Source organism: Coregonus lavaretus (genome assembly GCF_964263955.1).
Source record: "Coregonus lavaretus genome assembly, contig: HAP1_SCAFFOLD_313, whole genome shotgun sequence".
Classification (NCBI taxonomy): Eukaryota; Metazoa; Chordata; class Actinopteri; order Salmoniformes; family Salmonidae; genus Coregonus; species Coregonus lavaretus.
Window position 1 is genome coordinate 460,096 of NW_028159241.1, and position 12,308 is coordinate 472,403.

The window sequence follows — 12,308 nt, forward strand, 5'->3', positions numbered from 1 at the left end:
CCCAGCCCTCCTGCATCAATTAACATAATATGTATGATTTTGGGTTGCTGCAGATCAGTGTTGTGGCACTCTAACTTTGCCCATTCAGAGGGCTGGAAGAAAACTCAAAATCAGTCACCAAAGTTGTTGTACAAAAGTCAGGAATTCAATTAGTGAGGGATTAATATAGCACCATTCCTGTCAGTAGAGACCTTGAATAGTAGGAATATGTAAATACAAAAGTTTCAATGTAAAAAGGTTCAAAAGCAAGAATTTCGTAAAAATGTGCTTAACCAGGCGGTTGATACAGTGCATTGGGAAATTATTCAGACCCGTTGACTTTTTCCACATTTTGTTAGGTTACAGCCTTATTCTCAAATGGATTAAATAAATGTTTTTCCTCATCAGTCTACAAACAATACCCCATAATGCCAAAGCGAAAACAGTTTTTTTGCAAATTGTGGCAGATAAAAAAACAAGAACCTTATTTAGATAAGTATTCAGACACTTTGCTATGAGACTCGAAATTGAGCTCAGGTGCATCCTTTTTCCATTGATCATCCTTGAGATGTTTCTACAACTTGATTGGAGTTCACCTGTGGTAAATTCAATTGATTGGACATGATTTGGAAAGGTCCCCAAGAACACAGTGGAACAACCAAGACTCTTCCTAGAGCTGGCCTCCCGGCCAAACTCAGCAATCGGGGGAGATTTGCCTTGGTCAGGGAGGTGATGGTCACAGAGCACCATAATTCCCCTGTGGAGATGGAAGAACCTTCCAGAAGGACAACCATCTCTGCAGCACTCCACCAATCAGGCCTTTATGGTAGAGTGGCCAGACGGAAGCCACTCCTCAGTAAAAGGCACCTAAAGGACTCTCAGACCATGAGAAACAAGATTCTCTGGTCTGATGAAACCAAAATTGAACTCTTTGGCCTGAATGCCAAGCGTCACGTCTGGAGGAAACCTGGCACCATCCCTGCGGTGAAGCATGGTAGTGGCAGCATCATGCTGTGGGGATGTTTTTCAGCGGCAGGGACTGGGAGACTAGTCAGGATCAAGGGAAAGATGAACGGAGCAAAGTACAGAGAGATGAAAACCTGCTCAAGAGCTCTCAGGACCTCAGACTGGGGTAAAGGTTCACCTTCCAACAGGACAACGACCCTAATCACACAGCCAAGACAACGCAGGAGTGGCTTCGGGATAAGTCTATGAGTAGCCCAGGCAGAGCCCTGACTTGAACCTGATCGAACATCTCTGGAGAGACCTGAAAATAGCTGTGCAGCGACGCTCCACATCCAACCTGACATGTGCGAAAAACCTCTCCAAAACACTGGAGGGAAGTACGTAGCTCAAACACCAAAACAGAAGAGCAATCACACACAAACACAGACACACACAACGAGAACTAAATAGGACACTAACGAGGACTAACTAGACACAGGTGTACAACATCAAGACAAAACCAAACGAACATGAAACATAGATCGGTGGCAGCTAGTACTCCGGGGACGACGACCGCCGAAGCCTGCCCGAACCAGGAGGAGGAGCAGCCTCGGCCGAAACCGTGACAGTACCCCCCCCCCTTGATGCGCGGCTCCAGCCGTGCGCCGACCCCGGCCTCGGGGACGACCAGGAGGACGCGGAGCAGGGCGCGCGGGATGGTCCCGGTGGAACTCCGACAGGAGAGATGGGTCTAGGATGTCCCTCCGCGGCACCCAGCACCGCTCCTCCGGGCCGTACCCCTCCCACTCCACGAGATACTGGAGACCCCCCATCCGGCGTCTTGAGTCCAAGATGGACCGAACGGTGTACGCCGGAGCCCCCTCGATGTCCAGTGGGGGCGGAGGAGTCTCTCCTATCTCACCTTCCTGGAGTGGACCAGCTACCACCGGCATGAGAAGAGACACATGGAACGAGGGGTTAATATTCTTATATTCAACAGGTAGATGTAACCTATAACACACCTCGTTCAATCTTCTCAGGACTTTAAAAGGCCCCACAAACCGCCGACCCAGCTTCCGGCAGGGCAGGCGGAGGGGTAGGTTTCTGGTAGAGAGCCAGACTCGATCTCCGGGTGCGTACACCGGCCCCTCACTGCGGTGGAGATCGGGTCTGGCACTTTGCAATATTGTTGAGATGAGTAAAAATGCTATGCAAATTGCCATTCTAATATGGTATCGCTGGTACGACCCTCTTGACTTCTCAAGTGCCTGGTAGAATAAACAGCAAGTTAAAGAAAAACACTATTGGAAATTCCTGTTTGAGTTGTTAGTAACAGGAATTTAAGATGAAATAATTGTTTCTACATGTTTTTCTAGAAGAGACAGTTAAAGAGATAAAGAACCATGATCGTAAGGTTCTAATTGAAACCTTTATGGTGCTTTAAAGAACCCTTTCCTAAGTTTCTATAAAGGTTCTGGGAACTAGTGACAGGTTGCCACTTATCAAACCCATCAAATATTTTGCATAGATGGAGCTCCAAACAGAGGTTGTGTTTCTGGAAAAATGTTCAGCAATAAGCTAGTTATCATAAGATACAAAACTACCGGTGAGCGTTAAGTGCCAGCCCTGCGATTCAAATGCAAAATCTTATACTGAAGTTCTTTAGACTTCCAATACTCAAGACAATGAGGAAGGCCTTGATAAACTACAGGACAGATGACGGCATATGTCATTTGGCCAGTGCATAAGAAAATTGACAGTCAGGCAGTTGATAAGATGGCATATATTTATGGTGGATGCACTAATGGCATTCCATAGGAACATTACATAGACTTGTAAAAATGTCCATCTGAACTGAATTATGAAATAGTTATTCAAGTTGAGGGAGACAGTTACATCATTGGGACACATATTTGCCAGACATCACCTTGCAGTATTCTGATCCAATCATATTTTTTGTCTGGTTTGTTTTTCTCTCAGATTCCAGAGGGACCTGTTAGCACTACCATGCAAGGCTCTGTAATAACGACACATATATCACTCTACCAATTAAAGGTGTCAAACACACACACACACACAACACACACACACACACACACACACACACACACACACACACACACACACACACACACACACACACACACACACACACACACACACACACACACACACACAGTCAGTCAGTCAGTCACACAAACACACACACACACACACACACACACACAATTCTCAAAAAGCATATTGCATCAGCAAAACTCAACCTGTGCTTTGTGACTGATGTCACTGGGACTATATTGTCTCTAGTGGGTAAGTGAACAACTCTTGAATGATGTTAGTTTGACTTGTTTAAAGTTTCTCACACCAGAGGGTCCTGTTATCACCTATATGCAAGGCTCTGGAATAATGAAATCTACCAATTAAAGGTGTTGGAGACACACAAATGCTTTACTCCAGGGCCCCAATAAGGCCCCAATACAACATAAACATTGGAAGTGAACCTGTGTACACCTCTAGTGTTTTTTGTGTGCATGAACATGAGTACAACTTCCATTAGGACCCCCCCCCAGTCAGCCTGAGTACAACCCTCACCCCTAAACAAGTCCCCCCTGCACAGGTCAAGAATCCCACCTCTGAATCATGACTCTGTCACAGGTAGGATCTGAACCCTGGTATCCTGAGTGGAAAACAAACATCTGAACCAATAGGCCAAGAGGGAAGTACCTCTTGGACCGAGGGTGACACTGATTTTGAAGTACCAGTCAGGGCTACCTCATCACGAGAGCATGAGTCTGACTCACCTCTGTTACACATTTTACATTTTAGTCCTTTAGCAGATGGGGGGGGGGGGGGGGGGGGGGGGGGGGGGGGGTTGGGGGGGGGGGTTGTGGCATTAATCAAGACACTCATGAAGAAGTAGGTTTTCAGACTACACCTCCCCCTAACCTCACTCAAGTCTCTATGCTAAAACCCTCTCTATAGTGTTTTAGACAAATAACAAACAATTCTACAAATACCATTTTTTATATGGACTCAGTGGAACATCCTGATTTCATGGGGCATGATCCAGGATTAATACAGCTAAACAACAATCCAGGATCAAGAGGCGACTGGGTTTACACACGTTTCTGGGCGTCACCGGAGGTTGACGGCGCTCCTCTTCCACCAAGAGCGGCACTGCAGAGGGTTCAGGGATACAGCCACCAGTGAGGCCTGGAACTCTGGGAGGGTTACGGTCGGCCTGAACGGGGCGGCGTTCCCCCGGGTGGTGGGACATGAAGGTATCCGTGGTCAGGGTATGGCTGCAGCTTCAGTACCAGTCCGTGCGACCCGGTTTACGCCAGTTCTCTGCCAGGGTTGTGAGGTCCAGGGTGAGGGATTCGGCTCTGGATCCTGCTGCGCCAACTAGGCCTTGTGTCTCACTCCCCTCAGGGTTGCACGCAGCACCTTGTACAGGGACACACTGAGGACCTGTGGGACTGGAACTTCAGCTGCGCCAGAGAGAGTTGCTCCACTGGCTGCAGGACGGACATGTTGAAGAACAGATGTTTCTCCACACAGCCGTGGCAGCTGCCACTTCATCCTGACACCAGTCTACCTTCAGGGGACAGACAAAACAAGACATGTTAGCTTTGGACTCTAGAACTAGGACCTAGATTTCAAATAACGGTATTTGGAATGTCACAGTCAATATAGGCCCAAAAAATGTTGGGGCACAAAAACAATGGGAGTGAATGAACTCCAGATGCAATTGTTTTCAAAAACCAAATGGAATCTCTTAAATACCATATTCAATACCATGTTCAAAAATGGATTGTGTATGCTTATGTATCTCAATAATGACTTGATATCAAATTGTAATTTTGAGAATATTTAAAATCCAGATATTCTTCTATCATCCACTGATCTTAAAGGGGCAATCTGCAGTTCAAACAACAACAAAGCGGGTACCACGCCACTTTTTTAGGTAAACAGCTTAAGAATGGGGCTGGGGAAATGTAACCATTCTCAAATTCATAAAATGGGCTATGCAAGGACTGACCATCCATGAAATCAAAATCATAGTTTTAAACCACCTTCCAAAAATTACTGGGAGGAGGGTGGGTACAACTCGAGATGCACACCCCTCCCCAGCATAAAAAATATTTTCACATGACCCTCACCTTTTACTTGAAAAAAGTTACAATACCCTCCACCTTCATTGAATTAACTCAATCATGATTATGACCAGTAACAGTGAGACAGTAGGCCTGCCTCCTTACTATGATCAGGGGGTGAAAAAATAAAATCACCTTTATATTAGAGCATTGCATCCATCTATCATCGTATTTGTGGGTCCTGGAAAAAAGGCCTTTTCTAAACAGATTTCATGTAATTCTGAAGAAATTAGCAGAATGTATTTTTTAATACCACAGTTTTATCTGAACTAATAGTCGGCGGGCCAGAACATAATACAGTAACAGTGCAATTCATAGACCTAGACTGTTTTGAACAACATTTTTAACATATCTGGTTAAAACATAATCAATTCAATGACAATTACATAATCATTTATATAAAATCACAATGTCTCTAGGAAATGAGTTTTGTGCATTGATTGGGTAAAAACAGGGACCATATCCTACTTTTTATTAGTTCAAAACAATCAGCTTGTTGGTGCTCACAAAAAGACCCAAAAGAAAGGCGGATTTAGAAAACAGAAGATTGAGGGAAGAACGGACAGAGACACATTACCTTTCCACCATAGACAGAGGCCCGACGCAGAACAATTTAAACTTAACTGATGGCTACTCTTCTGTGGCTTAACCCAACAAGAGGAGGTCACAAGTGCGTCCCTAAAAGCTGCCTGGGTTTAAAGATCGTCTCTTTTACAGAAAGTGAATAGCTCAATTGATAGCGACAGAGTTACACATTGTAGACATATTAGATCACTTTCCAATAAAGGTAATTTGCTCAGCCTCTGAATGTCATGGAGATGAAACAGATAGAGATACCCTCATGAGCATCGGAGTCACGGCTTTCTTGCGCATTTTGCAGCTCATTTCTAGCAGAAAGCATCACGGAGGAAAGCGTCGTTATAGATCACTTTATATAATCAGAATCCGTTTTAGTTTCTTCAAAACCTTAAGCTAACAAGAGGTATGCTTTTTGACATTTTCTTTATCAAAACGTAGGCCATGGCATACCCTCACATAGACCTACCCCCTCATTAGAACCCTGGTTTTAACTTCACACACCAAGCCCTTCATGGACACAGAGGTATTTAAGGAGTGGAGACACTATTGGAGGAATTGACCGACAAATCTATTGATAGTGTATAATTTCATCTGTCAAACAGGTAGGCATATCTCTTGTTTCTTATATAGGCAAAAATAGGTTCTGAAACAAAGACCTCTTGTTGTTAGTTAATTCAAATTAAAATGAAGACAGTTGAAATGAATTACTCGACTTACCTAGTTTCAGCACATCGTCAGGACAGAACGGCTGACTCCAGTAAGACAAGAGGTGGTGGTCTGTGTATATTTGTAAACAACAGCTGGTGCATAAAATCTAATACTAAGGAAGTCTCAAGGTTTTGCTCGCCTGAGGTAGAGTATCTCATGATAAGCTGTAGACCACACTATTTACCAAGAGATTTTTCTTCTATATTTTTCATAGCTGTCTATTTACCACCACAAACCAATGCTGGCACTAAGACTGCACTCAATGTATAAGGCCATAAATCAACAGGAAAACGCTCATCCAGAGGCAGCGCTCCTAGTGGCCGGGGACTTTAATGAAGGGAAACTTAAATCTGTTCTACCTCATTTCTACCAGCATGTTAAATGTGCAACAGAGGAAAAAAAAAAACTCTAGACCACCTTTACTCCACACACAGAGACGCATACAAAGCTCTCCCTCGCCCTCCATTTGGAAAATCTGACCATAACTCTATCCTCCTGATTCCTGCTTATAAGCAAAAACTAAAGCAGGAAGCACCAGTGACTCGGTTAATAAAAAAGTGTTCAGATGACGCAGATGCTAAGCTACAGGACTGTTTTGCTAGCACAGACTGGAATATGCTTAGAAGAAATCCCGCTTAGAAGAAATCCCGCTATGCCCTCCGACGAACCATCAAACAGGCAAAGAGTCAATACAGGACTAAGATTGAATCGTACTACACCGGCTCTGACGCTCGTCGGATGTGGCAGGGCTTAAAAACTATTACAGACTACAAAGGGAAGCACAGCCGCGAGCTGCCCAGTGACACAAGCCTACCAAACGAGCTAAATCACTTCTATGCTCGCTTCGAGGCAAGCAACACTGAAGTAGTTGTAGTAAAATAGCTAAAAAAAAATAGCACGGTAGTCATTTAGGTAGGTTACCTTTGCTTTCTTGGGCACAGGGACTATGGTGGTCTGCTAGAAACATGTAGGTATTACAGACTGGGTCAGGGAGAGGTTGAAAATGTCAGTGAAGACACTTGCCAGTTGGTCCGCGCATGCTCTGAGTACACGTCCTGGTAATCCGTCTGGCCCCATGGCCTTGTGAATGTAGACCTGTTTAAAGGTCTTGCTCACATCGGCTATGGAGAGCGTGATCACACAGTCATCCGGAACAGCTGGTGCTCTCATGCATGCTTCAGTGTTGCTTGCCTCGAAGCGATCATAAAAGGCATTTAGCTCATCTGGTAGGCTCGCGTCACTCGGCAGCTCGCGGCTGGGTTCCCCTTTGTAGTCCGTAATAGTTTGCAAGCCCTGCCACATCCGACGAGCATCAGAGCCGGTGTAATAGGAAAATGCAGACTCTAAACCAGGGGAAAAAACGTACTACCCTCCCTTGTGCCCACAAAACAATCCACACTACCCTACCCCAAGTGACAAAGAAAACTTACACTCCCCCCAGCAGTTAAACTCCCCCCAGTAACTGTCCCTAATTGTGCTGTCAATTGAAGTTCATATTTTATGTGTACTAGACACAATTTGTATCTGAAACATTTGGGTCTTCAAAGTATGGTGGTGCAGTGCTGCCATACACACACAAAAAATCATTTTATTTTATCACCTAAATACGAAATAATGATCACATTAATACGTGATACTGAAATGATCTCGTATTAAAACCTCTTAAATGTTAATTCCTCCATATAGGGGACTTTTTTTCGTTTTAATGTAACAGTTTTATCAAGGCATATCAAGTTATGTAAAGCCAAATCGCTTATGTAAAGCCAAATCGAGATCGTGACGAATCATTAGAGTAATCACAGGGGGATAGAGATGAATGAGAGCAGTGCCCCAGGAAATGAGTCGGATTTTCACTGACCACTCATATAAAAGATGAATACAGTATTAAGGCAGCTGAAGTCTTGTAGCATGTCAGTTCTATAGTTTATTGTGAGTATATGTAGATTATATTAAAAAACGTTCAAATCCTATTCCCCCATTTTTTTCAGGAATAGGTTGTTCATAGCATATGACATTTGAAAATGAAATCTACAATGTACTATTTGTCATACTATTTCCTATAGCAGTGCATACTAGTATTTACTATACTAGTTCAAAAAGTGCATACAAATCATAGATACAATTTTTTTTAAAGCAACAAATCTGAACTTTTCTAACAGTATAAGGCATTTCTAGGTACTGTTTATGGCCTTCTCATGACGATATATTTTATATGGAATCCACTTAACATTAACATTCAAACATCTTGTTAATATATGATTCATAATATGCTCTAGATCAGGGTTTCCCAAACTCGGTCCTGGGTGCACGTTTTGGTTTTTGCCCAGGAGTGATTATGGATATATTCAAACTCTCCCTATCCCAGTCTGTTGTCCACCATTGTTCCTGTACCCAAGAAAGCGAAGGTAACTGAACTAAATGATTATCAAAGACCTCAGCCACCTGAGTCAAGGCCTGTTTACCCCACTACCATCTAGAAGGCTGAGACAGTACAGGTGTGTCAAAGCTGGGACAGAGAGACTGAAAAACAGCTTCTATCTCCAGGCCATCAGACTGTTAAATAGTCACCACTAGCCGGCCTCTGCTCAGTACCCTGCCGTAAACTTAATCACTGTTACTAGCCCACAACCACCCAGAACTCTACCCTGCACCTTAGAGACTGCTGTCCTATGTACATGGTCATTGAACACTGGTCACTTTAATAACGTTTACATACTGTTTTACCCACTTCATATACTGTAGTCTAGTCTAGGCTAATCCTATATAACTACTACTGCTCAAATGACACCGCTGGTCCTGCTCACACTGCCCTACCCTATGCTTTGACTTCTTTCTCCCCTCTCTCTCCAGATGAAATCTTGCGACTTGTGACGGCCGGCCACCCAACAACCTGCCCGCTTGACCCTATCCCCTCCTCTCTTCTCCAGACCATTTCCGGAGACCTTCTCCCTTACCTCATCTCGCTCATCAACTCATCCTTGACCGCTGGCTATGTCCCTTCCGTCTTCAAGAGAGCGAGAGTTGCACCCCTTCTCAAAAAACCTACACTCGATCCCTCCGATGTCAACAACTACAGACCAGTATCCCTTCTTTCTTTTCTCTCCAAAACTCTTGAGCGTGCCGTCTTTAGCCAACTCTCTTGCTATCTCTCTCAGAATGACCTTCTTGATCCAAACCAGTCAGGTTTCAACTGAGACTGCTCTTCTCTGTGTCACGGAGGCTCTCTGCACTGCTAAAGCTAACTCTCTCTCCTCTGCTCTCGTCCTTCTAGACCTATCTGCTGCCTTTGATACTGTGAACCATCAGATCCTCCTCTCCACCCTCTCTGAGTTGGGCATCTCCGGCGCGGCTCACTCTTGGATTGCGTCCTACCTGACAGGTCGCTCCTACCAAGTGGCGTGGCGAGAATCTGTCTCCGCACCACGTGCTCTCACCACTGGTGTCCCCCAGGGCTCAGTTCTAGGCCCTCTCCTATTCTCTGTTTACACCAAGTCACTTGGCTCTGTCATATCCTCACATGGTCTCTCCTATCATTGCTACGCAGACGACACACAATTAATCTTCTCCTTTCCCCCTTCTGATAACCAGGTGGCGAATCGCATCTCTGCATGTCTGGCAGACATATCAGTGTGGTTGACGGATCACCACCTCAAGCTGAACCTCGGCAAGACGGAGCTGCTCTTCCTCAAGGGGAAGGACTGCCGGTTCCATGATCTCGCCATCACGGTTGACAACTCCGTTGTGTCCTCCTCCCAGAGTGCAAAGAGCCTTGGCGTGACCCTGGACAACACCCTGTCGTTCTTTGCTAACATCAAGGCGGTTACCCGATCCTGTAGGTGCATGCTCTACAACATTCGCAGAGTACGACCCTGCCTTACACAGGAAGCGGTACAGGTCATAATCCAGGCATTTGTCATCTCCCGTCTGGATTACTGTAACTCGCTGTTGGTTGGGCTCCCTGCCTGTGCCATTAAACCCCTACAACTCATCCAGAACGCCGCAGCCCGTCTGGTGTTCAACCTTCCCAAACTCTCTCACGTCACCCAGTTCTTCCGCACACTCCACTGGCTTCCAGTTGAAGCTCGCATCTGCTACAAGACCATGGTGCTTGCCTACAGAGCTGTGAGGGGAACGGCACTTCCGTACCTTCAGGCTCTGATCAGTCCCTACACCCAAACGAGGGCACTACGTTCATCCACCTTTGGCCTGCTGGCTCCCCTACCTCTGTGGAAGCACAGTTCCCGCTCAGCCCAGTCAAAACTGTTCGCTGCTCTGGCACCCCAATGGTGGAACAAGCTCCCTCACGACGCCAGGACAGCGGAGTCACTCACCACCTTCCGGAGACACTTGAAACCCCACCTCTTTAAGGAATAACTGGGATAGGATAAAGTAATCCTTCTACCCCCCCTTACCCCAGCCCCCCCCCCAATTTTTTTAAAATAATAATAATAATTGTAAAGTGGTTGTCCCACTGGCTATCATAAGGTGAATGCACCAATCTGTAAGTCGCTCTGGATAAGAGCGTCTGCTAAATGACGAAAATGTAAATGTAAATGTATCAATTGACCAATTCGGGACATTTGGGCAGACTTTATACAAAATAGTCCAGTATTGCAATGCGTCACTGGATCAATCTGAAACTTTGCACACACACTGCTGCCATCTAGTGGCCAAAATCTAAATTGCGCCTCAACTGCAATATTATATTGTGGCCTTTAACTTGCATTTCAAAGACGATGGAACAAAACAAAAAAAACTCATGTTTTTTTGATTGATTTATCTTTTACCAGATCTAATGTGTTTTATTCTTCTACATTAATTTCACATTACCACAAACTTCAAAGTGTTTCCTTTCAAATGGTATCAAGAATATGCATATACTTGCTTCAGGTCCTGAGCTACAGGCAGTTAGATTTGGGTATGTCGTCCTAGGCGAAAATGGAAAAAAAGGGTCCGATCCTGAAGAGATTAAACAGCATGATCATTACACAGGTGCACCTTGTGCTGGGGACAAAAAAGGCAACTTTAAAATGTGCAGTTTTGTCACACAACACAATGCCACAGATGTCTCAAGTTTTGAGGGAGCGTGCAATTGGCATGCTGACTGCAGTAATGTCCACCAGAGCTGTTGCCAAAGACTTTAATGTTAATTTCTCTACCATAAGCCATTGTCGTTTTAGAGAATTTGGCAGTACGTCCAACCGGCCTCACAAACGCAGACCACGTGTAACCACTCCAGCCCAGGACCTCCACATCCGGCTTCTTCACCTGCGGGATCGTCTAAGTGGGGATGGGGGGGTGCTGAGGAGTATTTCTGTCTGTAATAAAGCCCTTTTGTGGGGAAAAACTCATTCTGATTGGCTGGGCCTGGCTCCCAAGTGGATGGGCCTATTCCTTCCAAGGACCACTCATGGCTACATATACAGTTGAAGTCGGAAGTTTACATACACCGTAGCCAAATATATTTAAACTCAGTTTATCACAATTCCTGACATTTAATCCTAGTAGAAATTAGGTCAGTTAGGATCACCACTTTCTTAGGTCAGTTAGGATCACCACTTTATTTTAAGAATGTGAAATGTCAGAATAATAGTAGAGAGAATGATTTATTTCAGCTTTTATTTATTTCATCACATTCCCAGTGGGTCAGAAGTTTACATACACTCAATTAGTATTTGGTAGCATTGCCTTTAAATTGTTTAACTTGGGTCAAACATTTCGGGTAGCCTTCCACAAGCTTCTCACAATAAGTTGGGTGAATTTTGGCCCATTCCTCCTGACAGAGCTGGTGTAACTGAGTCAGGTTTGTAGGCCTCCTTGCTCGCACATGCTTTTTCAGTTCTGTCGACACATTTTTTATAGGATTGAGGTCAGGGCTTTGTGATGGCCACTCCAATACCTTGACTTTGTTGTCCTTTAAGCCATTTTGCCACAACTTTG